Genomic DNA, 16136 nt, shown 5'->3' on the forward strand with positions numbered 1-16136 from the left:
GTACATCTTTGGTAATAAGAGAAGTATCTAATGTCCTCCAAAATTTTCAATGTCATTCAGATGAAGGCCTAATTAAAGTAAGGCTCATGAAAATCTTAAAGTAGAAGATTCAGGCATGACAAGTAAAATGAAAAGTAAGCTATCAAGCCTGTGAATCAAAAACTGGCTTCATTCTGAGGTAAAACTGACCCTCCTCCTACCAGACCTTCCTCCAAAAAATTCAATTGCTCTCATTTTGCAAGAGTTCCAGCTTAAGCACCACCCACAGCCAACACAGAAGTCAGACTGAATCAAGGCCTTCACTCTTTGCTAACAACATTTTAGCTTTCTCACATAGTTACATACTTGCTACATCTTTTCACTTGCCCACTTATCTTGCACCATTGTAAGGTCCTGTACTTGACCCTATTTTATCTAATGTTTTTAATGGTGACCTGGAAAATGACAGAAAATATACTTATAAAGCTTGTGCATGAAAGAAACAGCTAAAATATTGGGTGACAGAAAAGAAATTCAAAGAAAGGTGAATGGGTGTGCCAAAATAAGATAAATTTATTTTTATTTATTTATTTTTAAAGATTTTATTTATTCATTTGAGACAGAGAGATACAGAGAGAGAGAAAGCATGAGCAGGGGGAGAGGCAGAGGGAGAGGGAGAAGCAGGCTCCCCGCTGAGCCAGGATCCTGACGTGGGGCTCGATCCCAGGACCATGACCTGAGCCGAAGGCAGACGCTTAACCATCTGAGCCACCCAGGCACCTCATAAGATAAATTTTTTAAGGGAGTCTCATAAAGTCTTGCCTTTAGATTAAATAGCAATCCATGGGCTAAAAAGTTCTGGGAGAATTAACTAAGCAGAACTTCAGCTTCAGTATTAGCTTAAGATGGGATGCAATTACTAAAAAAGCCAGCAAATAAACAAGTTCAGGTGGTATTAATGAACATATAAGACACATTACTGTAATGTTTCCACAATGTTTCACTCTTGTTGGACCATATGTGAAGAACTGCATTTAGTTCTGGGTGTCTTGTTTTAAAATGAGAAACAAATACAGTATAATGACAGAATGGCAAAGGTTCTAGAAACTAAGTCAAGAGAAATTACTAAAAGACAAAACAGGCCATTTAGCAGAAAAGCTGGGAGTAGGTAACACACAGGGGCTGTGATAGCTTTAAAAAGAGAGCTTTAAACAGAGCTAGCTAAGAAAGTAGTACACTGGTCCCTGCAGCCGCGGAAGTCAAAACCAGGAGGCACTAAACGCAACATGCTGGATCTGGATTCTGTACTGGATCCTGCAACAGAAAAAATAAGTGGAAAAACTAGTAAAATCCGAGTAAGTTTGCAGTTTAATAATAATGTACCAATGTCAGTGTAGTAGTTTTGACAAATATTGCCAGGGTGACATGTTAACATTAGGAAAAACTCGGTGAGGGGTGTATGGGAAGTCTTTACTACCTTTGCAACTCTTCCGTAAATCTGAAATTACAATAAAATTAAAAGGTTATAAGATGAAAGAAACAAGGAGACAGATGGTTTAACAAATGACTTTCAATAGTGTAGTGAATACTCTTATCAATGCATGGGTTGTGTTCAGAGATTAGACAAACTGAAATGCGCCTTTGAAAGGATATCTGCATATTTCACGGCATACTGTTACCATTTAAAGTGAAGGTCAAATGAATTTAGTAGGGCCACTAATATCTACCTTGGAGTCCAAAAGCCAGAATGTAAAGAACAAAGCTAACTGAAGCAGATCTATCAACACTAGGGAAATAATCTTACATTTCCAATAATGTTGCAATTGATTCTTCTTCTAGGTTTTTTTTTTTTTAAGATTTTATTTATTTGAGGGGCGCCAGGGTGGCTCAGTCGGTTAAGCGGCTGCCTTCAGCTCAGGTCATGATCCCAGGGTGCTGGGATAGAACCCCACGTCAGGCCTCTCTGCTCAGCAGGGAGCCTGCTTCTCCCTCTCCCTGCTGCCTACTTGTGCTGTCTCTCTGCCAAATAAATAAAATCTTAAAAAAAAATTTTTTTTATTTGAGAGAGAGAGAGAGCTAAAGAGAGAGCAAGCCAGGGGGAGAGGCAGAGGGAGAAGCAGATTCCCTGCTGAGCAGAGCTCAATGTGGTGGTCAATCCCAGGATGGTGGATCATGACCTGAGCTAAAGGCAAGATGCTTAACTGACTGAGCCACCCAGGTACACTGGCTAGTTTTTTTTTTAAAAAGATTTATTTATTTTAGAGAGAGAGAGAAAAAAAGGAGCGAGCACGAATGGGGGAGGGGCAGAAGGGAGAAAGAGAGAGAGACTCTCAAGCAGACTCCCTGCTGAGCGTGGAGCCTGAGGCGGGGCTCGATCTCAGGTAAGAGCAGACCAGAGCTGGATGCTCAATTGATTGAGCCACCCAAGCGCCCCTCTTCTGCTAGTTTTGAAGAGGACCCCAAAGCCTTCTATAGGTGTTTTTCCAACTATAGGTCATAACCCAATGCAACCAGTTTAGTCACAGTAGCTCTCCCTGGAGGTAACACTCCCAGGGGGCATGCTGGAACTCTGTGGGGGGTATTTTTGATCACCACAATGATTGGGGGGTACTACTGGAGTTTACAGGAGAAAGGTACCAAAGATACTAGGTGTCTGGAAATGCAGTAAAGAAGTGTCCAGCATCCCAATAAGATATGCCAAATCTCCCACCAGACATTCAAGTACAAAATATAGTAATAATAATAACCTTTAAAATAATCTAATCATACTACCAAACTCCATTTCCCCCACAAACACAAAATATTTTTTGCAACTTTAGTAAACACTTATTTTCCAGGTATGCCACTATCTCGTAAGAAAGACCATTTTGCTTTATTTAGAACTTTACTAAAGACTCTTTAACATTTCAGAAAATCTGATGAAGTTGTTCATAGTAGCTGAGTTTCTAGTATAGCATACCTGTACCAGATTGCTTTTCTTTATTTATTTTTGAAGATTTTATTTATTTGACAGAGAGAGACACAGTGAGAGAGGGAACACAAGCAGGGGGAGTGGGAGAGGGAGAAGCAGGCTTCCCACTGAGCAGGGAGCCCGATGTGGGACTCAATCCCAGGACCCCTGGGATCACGACCCAAGCTGAAGGCAGACGCTCAACAACTGAGCCACCCAGGCGCCCCAACCAGACTGCTTTTATAGCTATAACTTTCAAATAGGTAACAGAGATTCCTCTGAATAGTTTTATTTCCAAACATTATTTAGTAGGGATTTGTTTTTTTTATTTTTTATTTTTTTAAAGATTTTATTTATTTGACAGAGAGAGGCACAGCGAGAGAGGGAACACAAGCAGGGGGAGTGGGAGAGGGAGAAGCAGGCTTCCCGAAGAGCAGGGAGCCCGATGTGGACTCGATCTCAGAACCCTGAGATCATGACCTGAGCCGAAGGCAGATGCTTAACGACTGAGCCACCCAGGCACCCCTTTAGTAGGGATTTATGAAAGAGGGTTCTTTCTAAATTGTATTAACATTAAAAAGTATTTCACATCAGAAACCTGGGTGGCTCAGTCGGTTAGGTGTCTGATTCTTGGCTTCAGCTCAGGTCATGATCTTAGTTGTGGGATTGGGGGTCGGTGTGGGGCTCTGCAGTGGCGTCTGCCTGAGAGACTCTCCCTCTCCCTCTATTCATCCCCACCAATTGCATGGGCATGCTCTCTCTCTAAAATGAGTAAATAAATCTCTTTAAAAAAAAGTATTTGGGCGCCTGGGTGGCTCAGTTGGTTAAGCGACTGTCTTCTGCTCAGGTCATGATCCTGGAGTCCCGGGATCGAGTTCCGCATCGGGCTCCCTGCTCGGCAGGGAGTCTGCTTCTCCCTCTGACCCTCTTCCCTCTCATGCTCTCTGTCTCTCATTCTCTCTGTCTCAAATAAATAAATAAAATCTTTAAAAAAAAAAAATGTATTTCAGGGGTGCCTGGGTGGCTCAGTCGTTAAGCATCTGCCTTCGGCTCAGGTCATGGTCCCAGGGTCCTGGGATCGAGTCCCACATTGGGCTCCCTGCCTGGCGGGAAGCCTGGTTCTCCCTTTCCAATTCTCCGCTTGTGTTCCCTCTCTTGCTGTGTCTCTGTCAAATAAATAAATAAAATCTTTTAAAAAAAAAAAGATTATTTTTTATTATTAGTTTTTATTCTACTATCTACATATATCTCAGCTCTTTCATTTTCCTACATTTTTTATAGGATATGTTTTCTGATCCTATTTTTTAAATCCAAATGTATTTACTCTAAGTAGATGCAGACAATGATGTACTTCACTGTAACATCTAAGGTAGCTGGTGACTTATCAATGAACTTTATTTCAGAATAACCAACAGAGTGTTAAAATATGGGTCTGATAGGGTTGAGAATCACTAATTTAGTGGATCTTACACAGAATTTCTTGCAAATGGAATAGAACAGAAAATTATCAGAGTACAATGCAAATAGGGTAGTTTCATGAAACTTTTGTTTCCATTATGTGTGTATTTTCTGAGTGTTGTAAAAACATATTTCTTGCTAGAATTCAGGGTCAAATAAGTTTGCAAACCACTGTTAGTCCCTCCCCTCCAACCTCCCCCAATAACTAAACAGACCAGTGGTCAACAATCCTCCTACAAGGTTGTTCCCCTCTTGGGCTCTCTGCAATCTATTTCCCATCTCTATGTCCTCTTCCTCTCTCTAAAGCACATGCAATCTCACCTTCCCCACTTCCCACATGTATGGGTTCCAGTCACTCCCTCAATTTATATTTTACCTTTTCCGTCTTGAAAGCAAGCAAGCAAATACACAAAGAAAAACTATGGGCGTGGCAAAGGGCAAAAAAAAAAAAAATGACCTTTTTAGGGGCGCCTGGCTGGCTCACTTGGTAAAGCATGTGATTCTTGACCTCGGGGTTGTGAGTTAGGGACCCAGTAGAGATTACTTAAAAATAAAATATTGGGGCGCCTGGGTAGCACAGTTGGTTAAGCGTCTTACTCTTGGCTTCAACTCAGGTCCTGATCTTAGTGTCATGAGATCAAGCCCTGAGTCAGGCTCCCCACTCCACGAGGAGTCCACTTGAGATTCTACCTCTCCCTCTGCCCCTCCCGCTCATGCTCTCTCTCTCAAATAAATAAATCTTCAAAAAGAATTATAAAATAGAGGTGCCTGGGTGGCTCAGTCGTTAAGCATCTGCCTTCAGCTCAGGTCATGATCCCAGGGTCCTGAGATCAAGCCCGCATCAGGCTCCCTGCTCCGCAGGAAGCCTGCTTCTCCCTCTCCCACTCCCCCTGCTTGTGTTCCCTCTCTCACTGTGTCTCTCTCTGTCAAATAAATAAAATCTTAAAAAAAAAAAAAGTTATAAATAAAAATTTTTTTTTAAAAAGTGATCTTTTTAGGCATGACAGAATCCAGAAAGCATAAAGGAAAGGCAGAGGTATGTCTACAATAAAAATGAAAATCTTTTGGGGGAGCCAAGACACCATATAACAAGGCAAATATGACTGGGAAAAAGGTCCTATAATATCAAAAAGGTTTAATATCCCTAAGACCGACAACAATCAGGAAGAAAGAAGCAATTCTAGTGAGGGGGGAAAAAGTGAGTGCAACAAAAATTTTTAAATGAAAATTAGTCATACCCTATGACCCAGTAGTTCTTACTTCTAGGTATATACCTAAACACTTAAAAAATGATTAGAATTAATGAGATGATTTATTAAGAGGCTCTCAGGTTTTCTAGGTATAAAGTAATATTAGCAAAAAGAGACATGTATTTTACCTCTTATTTTCAAATGTTTATTTGCAGTAGTTATTTGATTTCCTGTCTTAATATGTTCACTTAACTGGAGGTTCTTAAAAAGGGTAATATTACTTCTGAGAGGACATTTTGAAAATTTGGTTATCACGATGATTGGATGTCACCTCGGCATTTGGGAGGTCGATGCCAGAGATTCTAGAAACTTGCAATGTGATCACACAGTGAAAAACTGTCCCACCTTTCCCATGGCTTTAAAATGTCCCAATTGGGGGGGAAAAAAATGTCCCATTGGAGGGGTGCCTAGCTGGCTCAGCTGGTAGAGCATGTGACTTTTGATCTGATGGTCGTAAGTTTGGGCCCCACACTGGGTGTGGAGTTTACTTTAAAAAATAAAAATAGGGGCGCCTAGGTGGCTCAGTCGTTAAGCATCTGCCTTCGGCTCAGGTCATGATCTCAGGGTCCTGGGACTGAGTCCCACATCAGGCTCCCTGCTTGGCAGGAAGCCTGGTTCTCCCTCTCCCACCCCCCACCCCCTTGCTTGTGTTCCCTCTCGCTGTGTCTGTCTCTGTCAAATAAATAAATAATTAAAAAAATAAAAAATAAAATGTCCCAATGGAAAAACCTGTTTATAATGACTTGAACTTAGAAGCTAAGTCAGTGTTACATATAGATACTAAGTACTTTTTGCACGATTTTAACACACATTGAAATCATCAGTAATACAACTGTTTGGGTAAATTGTTTAGAACTTGACATCATGAGTTGTTCAAAAAGAAACAGCATCGAAGGCAACTTTGTTTAAGGTATGTGAATGGCCAATACGTCTGTTAGGGATTTGCATTTGAGGCTGTCACATTCCCAGTGATTCTGTATATAGGTACAACCTCTTTTGTTATTTCCTCTAATATAATCATGCCTGAGAATTTACATCTTGAAAGACGCATTATTACATATGATTTTGTTTTTATTTTTCCCCTGTATTACAGCATTACAGTGATTTCTTTTAAGTATGCAAGTAAGAGTTCTTTATAGAAAAATTCCAATGAACAAACACAGGAAAAATGGTAAGAGCTGGAAAATCAGCATCTTGCAACCACTATGAAACAATAGATCCAGGCAGCTTACATCGTGACAGCCCATGGAGAGACAGGCTGACATTTGAACCCACTGAGATAACCAGATATTATGGGCCTCTGAACAGGATATAATAATAAGTATTATGAAATATTTAGCCCCTATGAAACATTCTTACCAAAACAAACATCTGAATCAAGCCTCTAGAACACAGTACCACTTAAAAGAAATATGGGGAATGAAAGGATATGTTAAAATGACATCACAAAAATGTAAGCCAGAATGTGGGAAATACCAGTCCAGTTTCTCCAACAAATAAATGGAATTTTTAAAAGAGGAGAGGGCTGTTATAAATTAAGAGAGATTTTAAAGGACATACCAACCAAATGTAATATGTAGACCTTAAACAAGGTACTGATTTTAACAAACTAACTTTAAGAAGACACTTTTGAGACAACTGGGAAAACTGAACATGAATTGGGTATTAGATAATATTAAAGAATTGTTAACTTAATCAGGTATGATAATGATACTGTAGCTTCACATACAAATCTGTGTGTGTGTGAAATATTTGTGGATAAAATGATACGCAGGTCTGGGATTTGCTTTAAAATGTTCAACCCCCCAAAAGGGAGGGGGTTGGAAATGGATATAAAAATGGCAAAACGTGGATGTGTTGAAACTCAGTAATAGAAAAGGGTAATATATTAATTATGTGTTAATCTCAGTTGACTTCTTTAAAGTCCTAGAACAGAAAAAAGGGATACAGGATCATCTCCATAGTTCTGTCCTTAGGTTGCCACAAACGTATGGATCAACATTCTGTGAGCTACTCAACCAGTGAGCAGCTCTTACACCATTATCTAATAAATCTATCCTGCCCCGAGGACAAGGACAGTCTTGGTCCGATATACCCTAATGAAGGAGAGATACTGTATACAGTGACACTCTGATGTATCTATCTATTTTAAGCAAACTCTACGCCCAATGTGGGACTTGAACTCACGAGATCAAGAGTCCCATGCTCTACCAAATGAGACAGCCAGGCGCCCCTTGATACACCAATTAAGAAGCCTAATCAAAAAAAGAGCTAAGTTTGGTATGCGTGGTCTTGGTATATGTTCTCCATGGATCCTTTTCACTACTATCTTTCATGGGCCTTTTCCTTAGCAAATTTGTTCTACTGTTCACAAAATCTCCTGTGTGTTTTCCTGCCTTGGCCTTTGTATTACACCCTCATTTCTGCCTACGGCATTGGTCTGGAATGTCTATCTGCTTCTACTCTATCCAGGCAAATCCCTTCTCCACAAAGCTGGCTCAAATCCCTTCCCTCAGTCTCCATGCCTTCATCTGAACACTTTGATTTACAGAATGTCAGAAAAGGAAAAGGCTATTCTTGGCTCTCACTGGCCTTTTAATCTTAAGTAGGTAAGCCTTTTGGTATCTCCTGTATTTTTATCCTTCCTGCTCCTTTAGAATGCAAATTCCTTGAGGGCAGGGACTATATCTTATATAAGGAAATATACCTTGCATATTGTTAGTACTCAAATTATATGCAAAGAATTTAGAAGTATGATAAACAGCTATTTTCTATATCCAAGATGAAAATGATGAAGATGGCTCAAATAATGAGTGCTTGTTATATGCCAGGCACTAGCCTATTTTATATATAATAACCACTGACCAACCACCCCAAGGTTAGTAAGCATTATGCCCATTTCATGAAATGATTCACAGAGAGATAAACAACTTACTGATGTCATAGTTAGTAAGTGACCAAGGGGGGTTTGAACTCAGGCAGTCTGGCTCCAAAATCCCATTCTTAAATTTTACTATTTAGCATCTCTGAAAAAAACTTGAGTAAACAGGAAAATTTTACTCCCTGCAGAAGTCTAGCCTCTAGTATTAGTCTACAAACCAATAAATAAACTCTGAGCCTATAGTTTTGGGTCACTTCATCTCAACAGCATATACAGTAGAAAATGGGTTGGAATCAGTCATGGGATCTGAATTCTAGTCCTCACTAAGATCTCAAGTAGTATGACTCAACCTTTCTAGAACACAATTTTATTTGGAGAAAAAAAAAAGGAAGGTTGATTTCCTTCTGGACCAAAAGGTCTATTAGTCTATCTACCTCTTGATTTTATTCGTGAGAAAAAGAATGAAAATAAACGAATTCGTTACCCAGCTGCCAAGCCAGCCTACCTCCCACAGGGCGCTGTCCTGGTCTAGACCTGCCACGGGACACACAGGAGGCTCTCTGCTCCATGCTGCCTCTTTCCTGCTACTTTGAGAAAAAAAGACAAGGTCGGAAGGCCCTGAAACAGACATTTTTACCTAATAAAAGGTTTGAGGAACTCAAGTCACACTAAACTGGAGAGAGGAGCAACACAGTTCCATCAAGTCTTGACTTCAAGATCTCTAATGATCCTGCTGAGCCAATTCAGCTCCAGGTCACTCACCCAGGTGGCATACACACCTCCCCTTGAACATCTAACAGACATCTCTAACCTAGTATGTCTGAGAGAGAACTGTTGACACCCCCCCCCAAAAAAATTCCTTCCCTCTTCCTGCCCTCCCCGTCTCAGTAAGTGGCCCTCTTCCTACCCACATGCTTTGGCCTATACTACACCAGCAAGTCCTGGTAGCCCTACAAAGAATTAAGTTCAAATGTCTTACCAGGCCTATAAATGTCCCACATAATCTGGCCTCAGTTTATCCCTACCTCGTCTTCTCTCCTCTCCCTCCCTGCCTAGTCAGCTCCCAACCACTGTTCCTCAAACAACCTACTTTACTCTAACTCCAGGGCTTTATTTTTGATGAAGTCTCTGCTTGAAAGGAGCACATCTGGGGCGCCTGGGTGGCTCAGCTGATTAAGCCTCTGACTCTTGATTTTGGCTCAGGTCATGATCTCAGGGTCATGAGATCAAGCCCAGCATCGGGTCTGCTCTGGGTGTGAAGCCTGCTTGGGATTTTCTCTCCCTTCACTCTCCTCCCAACCACCCCTTCCCCGCTCATACTCTAGCTCTCTTGGGAAGGAAGGGAAGGAAGGGAGGGAAGGAGGGGATAAAGGAGGGAGGGAAGACCACATCCTCTGAAAGACCTTCTTGACCACTCTTAAAAATAGCCACACAGATCACTCCATTACCCTTCCAACATATTCAATCCTTACTGCCTCACTCTCCTTTACTTTCTTCAGAGTATTTATCATGAGTCAAAATTATATTACAGGTTTCTTTTCTGCCCTCTTCCCCCAATTAAAATGTAAGCCCCACAATGAGAACTTCTTATCTTTCATTACTCTATCCCCAGTTTCAAATACTGTGTGCCTACTGGCACAGTATTTATTGAGTGAATGAATTTTCCCAGTTTTTTTTTTTTTAAGATTTATTTATTTGACAGAGAGAGACACAGCAAGAGAGGGAACACAAGCAGGGGGAGGGGGAGAGGGAGAGGGAGAAGCAGGCTTCCTGCCGAGCAGGGAGCCTGATGTGGGACTGGATCCCAGGACCCTGGGATCACGACCTGAGCCGAAGGCAGACGCCCAACCGACTGAGCCACCCAGGTGCCCAAATTTTCCCAGTTTCTAATATCTGCCAAAACCTGCTCTAGGTGCTAGAGATACCTTTAGCTGTTGACATCTCTCCTCCCCTTCACAGCCAAATCTTTAGGTAGCGTTCCTAACTTCTAATGTTCATTGAGGATTGAACACCCTGCAGTCTGAGCTCCTCTGTCCCAGGACCCTGGGACAGAGTCTCACATGGGGCTCCTTGCTCAGCAGGAAGCCTGCTTCTCCCTCTCCCTCTGCCTACTTGTGCTCTCTATCTCTGTCAAATAAATAAATAAAATCTTAAAAAAAAAAAAAAAGTGCTCACTGAATTCCACAACTTTCTCACTCTAATAGCTCCAGCCAACAAACACTTCATTCCTTGTCTTCTTGACCTATTTGCAGCAATACTGACTGAATCCTCCTTCCCAGAAAATCGCCTTCCTAAGTTTCAACGCCAGCGTTCTCTCCTGGTTCTCTTCCTACTCTCCAGACTATTCCCATTGACACAGTCTCCTGCTCCTTAAATGTTAAATGTTTTCAATGGCTTAGTGATCAGTCTCCCCTCATCTTCTCAATCCATGTGTTCTCACCATCACTGCGCAACCAACTCTTCTACTATGGATTAAGTCCAAACTCTTCTGAATTCCAGACCCACATGTTCAACTGCCCCTGGACATTTCTACCTGGATTTCCCATACGTACCTCAAATCCAACATGCTAAAAATGGAAATCACTTCTCTTTCCCCTGCTTCCTACCTTCTCCCTCAAGGCATATTTCTGTCTTAGACAGGCATCTTGGTGAATGGCACTGCCCAACTAATCAAGCCAAAACTCCCCAGTTTTCTTAGACTTTTCATTCTTCCACAATATGTCTAATTAATCACCAAGTATGTCTCCTATTTGCATGCAGTACAGCAACTTTCTGATCTTACTGTAATTTAACTGTCCCCCTCCTCCCTGCAAATCCGTCTTTCAGGGCTATCCTTCGGGAACACAAAAATCAAATTCCTGGCTTAAAATTTCCTAAAAATTCACTCCCTATTACGCCACAAAGTTCATCGCGTGGCATTAGCCTCCCCCCCACCCCCACCCCCCTCCTTCTGCTTCAGTAATGCTAAATTTCTATGGTCTCTCCTCAAAGGAAAACCCTTTCTGTTCAAGTCTCCCTCCATGGGATACTCTCCCCAACACCACAACACCCCATAATCCATCAACTACCAGTTCAAATGCATAACTTCTCTTGGGATGCCTTCATGAATTCATCCAAGAAACAGAGAGCCTCCATCATCTATTGACTATATGCTGTAAGTATAAATTTATTATACTTCTTACGATATATTATAATCACCTCTCTCATCTTAAGAGGGCTGGCTTTTTTTTGTCCCAAGTGCCCCACATAACATCTCCACTTAGAGATGGTATTCAAAATATACTTATTAAATGAATGGAATAAAGTAGGGGTCAGCAGGGGCACCTGGCTGCCTTGATTGGTAGAGCATGAAACTCTTGCTCTCAGCGTTAAGTTCAAGACCCACGTTCAGTGTAGAGATTACTTAAAGAAATTTTTTTTAAAGATTTTTTTTTTTTTTAAGATTTCATTTATTTGAGAGAGAGAGAGAGCAAGAGAGAACACAAGCCAGGGTGAAGGGCAGAGGGCGAAGCAGACTCCTCGCTGAGCAGGGAGCCTGATGTGGGACTCGATCCTGGGATTCCGGGATCATGACCTGAGCCGAAAGCAGATGCTTAACTGACTGAGACACCCAAGCACCCTTTTTAAAAAGATTTTATTTGAAAGAGAGAGAGAGCGTGTACGTAAGCACGAACAGAGGGGAGGGGCAGAGGGAGAGGGAGAAGCAAACTCCCCGCTGAGCAGGGAGCCCGACATGGGGACTTAATCCCATGACCCTGGGATCATGACCTGAGCCAAAGGCAGATGCTTAACTGACTGAGCCACCCAGGCACCCCTTAAAAATAAAATCTTTAAAAAAATAAGTAAAATCAAGTAGACGTCAGCAAACCATGGCCTATGGGCCAAATGTGGCCCACTACCTGTTTTTGTACAGCCTGCTAGCTAAGAATAGTTTTTACATTTTTTAATGTTTAGAAAAGAAATAATTTTTAAGAATATTTGGTGATGCCTAAAAATTATATGAAATTTAGATTCCAGAGTCCATAAAGATTTTTTGGATCATAGCCATGCTCACTTGTTTATGTTTAGTCTTATGGCTGCTTTCATACCTCAACGGTGTAGAGTAGCAGCAATGTAGGCCATATGGCCCACAAAGCTGTATTTGCTATAGCTTGTACAGAAAAAAGTCTGCTGACCTCCAAGTGAAATATAAATGAACATGGGCTTTGGTTTCTGACAGAACTTGGTTCAAATCCTGGCTTTACCACTTACTATCTGTGTGACCTAGCACAAATAACCCAACCTTTCTGAGATTCAATTTCTTAATTTGTAAAATGGGTTAACATATCTTGCTGGGTTGTTCTGAAATTTTACTAAGCCTTTTAATCAGGGTCCCTGCTGTAGGAACCAGTCTATAAAGTGCTCAGTACAGAGTTAGTTATACTTAATGTTAAGAAGTCAGGCCCTGGGGCGCCTGGGTGGCTCAGATGGTTAAGCGTCTGCCTTCGGCTCAGGTCATGATCTCAGGATCCTGAGATCGAGTCCCGCATTGGGCTCCCTGCTCCTTCCTCTGCCTTTCTCTCTCGCTCTGTCTCTCATGAATTAAAAAAAAAAAAAAAAATCTTTAAAAAAAAATAAAAAAGAAGTCAGGCCCTGGTTGGAATCCCAGCTCTATCACAGACCGTATGACCTTGGACAAGATGCTTAACTTCTCAGTGCATCAATCTCATCTGTAAGTCGTGGATAATAATACATATTTCTCAGGACTGTTATGAGACTTAAATGGGTTGGTCATGTGAATGCTAAGCAGTGCCTGCAGACAGTAAGCACTCAATAAATACTACTATTAATATAGCAGTATCAATTAGTTTCTCCCTTCCTACATCTACTCTACCTCTCACTTCTAGTCAAAGCAGCCTGCATCTGTAGAAGTAAGTTAATACTTGCGTGACAAGTGCTATTATAGAAAAATGGGTGGTCAGGAAAGGGTCTCTGTGGCTTGCAAGTCACATCACAGTCATGGTTCTCTTATGTCTCCAATCCTCCCTTTTCTAAATCTTTTCTTCCTTAGAAATCTAGCAAATCCCCAGGCTTCAAAGTAGGGAGCTATAAAATTCTTATCCCTAGCCAAGATTTCTCTCTCTTGAGCCCCAGGGTAGTATTTCTCAATTCCTGATTTCTACCTAATGGCCCAGCATCACCTTAAACTGAAAATGCCAAAAGCTGAAAATTATTCTTCCCCCCAACTGCTCCCCATCTCTCCCCTCCTATCTTCCTCATTTACTAGAAAAACCTGCTATTCTTCCAGTGCACAGGCTGGCTGTCCTGAAATTATACTTTAGTCCTTGTTCTCCTGCAATAAGACTACCTCAAGTCATCTTTTTCCTTTCATTCCTATTGCCACTGACTGCTTCAGTCCCCTTTAACTTCAAGCTTATTCCACCAAAAAAGCTCTGATTGGTCTCCCCACCACAGGCACCACTCTATACCGCATGCGCTACCACACTAATCTTCCTAAAACATACCACTTTTCACCATGCCTTTTTTCTGCTTAAAACTTTTGGTGTACTACCCCCTCTTCCAACCCATAATCTATATGGAAAAAGGCAAAGATGACTTCAGTGTGGCAATCTAAATCCTTACCTATCTACCTTGCTCCAGTCTTCCTTTTTAATCTTAGTCCCATGATAAAAATACCATCACCTAACATTTATGCAGTGCTTTATTTTACTCAGAAAACATTCTTACCTGGCTTGCATTTCATCTCCAAAATAACCCTTGGAGAGAGGCTAAACAGATCTCAGTATCTTTCTCTTACAGAAGAGAAAACAGACTTCTAGCACTGAGCTGGAAGTCAGAACAAATGGGTCCCTGTCCCACTTCCCCCTTGGATTCCTAGTAAATCAATCAGTCCGTCTAATACCTCATTCCCACCACTTACATACAGGAGTCTTCTGTTCCAGAAACTCCGGTCTCAGTGTTGTCCCATCCACCTCTCTCCAACACACCTCATGTTTTCTTAGCTCTCTAGTTTACCCCCTACCATTCTCTCACTTGGTAGACGGCCCTAATCCCCAACTCTTGTTATAAAAATACAGTAATACAGCATAGGGAATACAGTCATTAATATTGTAAAAACACTGTACAGTGACAGATGGGAACTAGACTTGTGGTGATCATTTTATAATGTATATAAATATCCAATCACGATGTTGTACACCTGAAACTAATGTAATATTCTATGTCAATTATACTTCAATTTAAAAAAACCCAGTTATTTCTTCAAGTCTTCAGTTTAAATGCCACCCTTTTGAGAATGCCTTCTCTGACACCCAAAACCATTCTATTCCACTTGCCAACACCATGGAAGCTGTAATAACTGAGGTGACACTTACCGTCCCAGTCATACTACAGCTAGTTTATCTCATATACTTGGACCTTCCAATACCCCCCTCCAAAAGGAAAAATTGTTAGGATTTTCTATTTGTCTCTGTACCTATCACAATACTTTGCACGTAAGGACTTAAAGTTTTGGATTAGACAGCGTTGGCCAGTGTTTTTCAAATAGCAAGTCACAAACCCTGAGTAGAATGTGCAACCAATCTGGGTCACAACTAGCGTTTTTCCCCGCCTCACGTGGGTAATGTGCCGAGGTGGTAGCAAGGTCTGAGGGAGGCGCACGTCAACACACGCGGTGAGCAGCCAATCGCCATGCTTAGGAACTACAAAAAGGTCAGGATTCTGTTTTTAATTAAACAATAGAAAATAAAATACATCTCTCATAGTAAAGATGAGTGCTGCTTTGTGAAACTCTTACTTCATTACATCTGTATGTAACTGCTGGATCATAATATGAAATACATTTCTTACTCTGTGTTGTATTTTTTTCAAGTTTGAAAGCTAATGTAGATGACCCAATTTCTAGGCTCAAGCGTTTTACATTTAAACCAGAGATATTTGCTTTCTACCAAACCCCACACCCTACAAGGACCATCAGCTAAATAGAATACATAGATACACAGGGGCTGAGGAAGACAAATCTTAAAAGAGTAATGAGCGTAGGGGAAAGTTTGTAAAGAAATGTTTCTTAGAGATGTTAGAATGTGCTACAACACTAGGTATTTAGTTTCCAGCCTCTGCCATTTGTTTAGCCAAAAAGACCCCTCTATAGAAGAGCCCTATAGAAGGGCTCCGAAAATGTATTTCTCAATACTCACAGTTAAAGGGCCCTCACCACAGCCCACAATACAAGGGTATATAGGATCTGGCCCTGGCTATGGTCACTTCATTTCCCTTTCCCTCTCAATCATGGTCTTCCAGCCACAGTGGCCTCCATGCTGTTCCCAGAACATTCTAAGTTTCAGCATCTCTGCACCTGCTATATCCTCCCCCGTTATCTTTCCTTCTTTAGATTTTATTTGACACACACAGAGACAGAGAGAGAGTGAAAGTGCGCACAAGCAGGTGGGAGTGGCAGAGGGGTAGGGAGAAGCAGTCTCCCCGCTGAGCAGGGGGCTTGATCATGACCTGAGCTGAAGGCAGGCACTCAACTGACTGAGCCACCCAGGGGCCCCCTTCCTTCTTTAAATATCCTTCACTTAATTCAAAGTTTTTTTCTTTTAATGTCCCATCTTCAAAA

The 16136-nt window shown here is 41.4% G+C and overlaps 1 protein-coding gene and 1 non-coding gene across 2 annotated transcripts in view; both read right to left on the reverse strand.

The window, feature by feature from the left end:
• Window positions 1-16136, reverse strand: part of KCMF1 (potassium channel modulatory factor 1) — a 75172-nt gene that overhangs the window by 46830 nt on the left and 12206 nt on the right. The gene's annotated exons all lie outside the window — the stretch shown is intronic.
• Window positions 15128-15231, reverse strand: LOC123852236 (small nucleolar RNA U13). Its single transcript, XR_006792842.1, has one exon. It is a non-coding gene; the product is annotated as a small nucleolar RNA U13 (small nucleolar RNA).

The sequence above is a fragment of the Mirounga angustirostris genome, unplaced genomic scaffold (genome assembly GCF_029215605.1).
Source record: "Mirounga angustirostris isolate CCGP_5_RB_7025 unplaced genomic scaffold, mMirAng1.0.hap1 SCAF_10, whole genome shotgun sequence".
NCBI lineage: Eukaryota > Metazoa > Chordata > Mammalia > Carnivora > Phocidae > Mirounga > Mirounga angustirostris.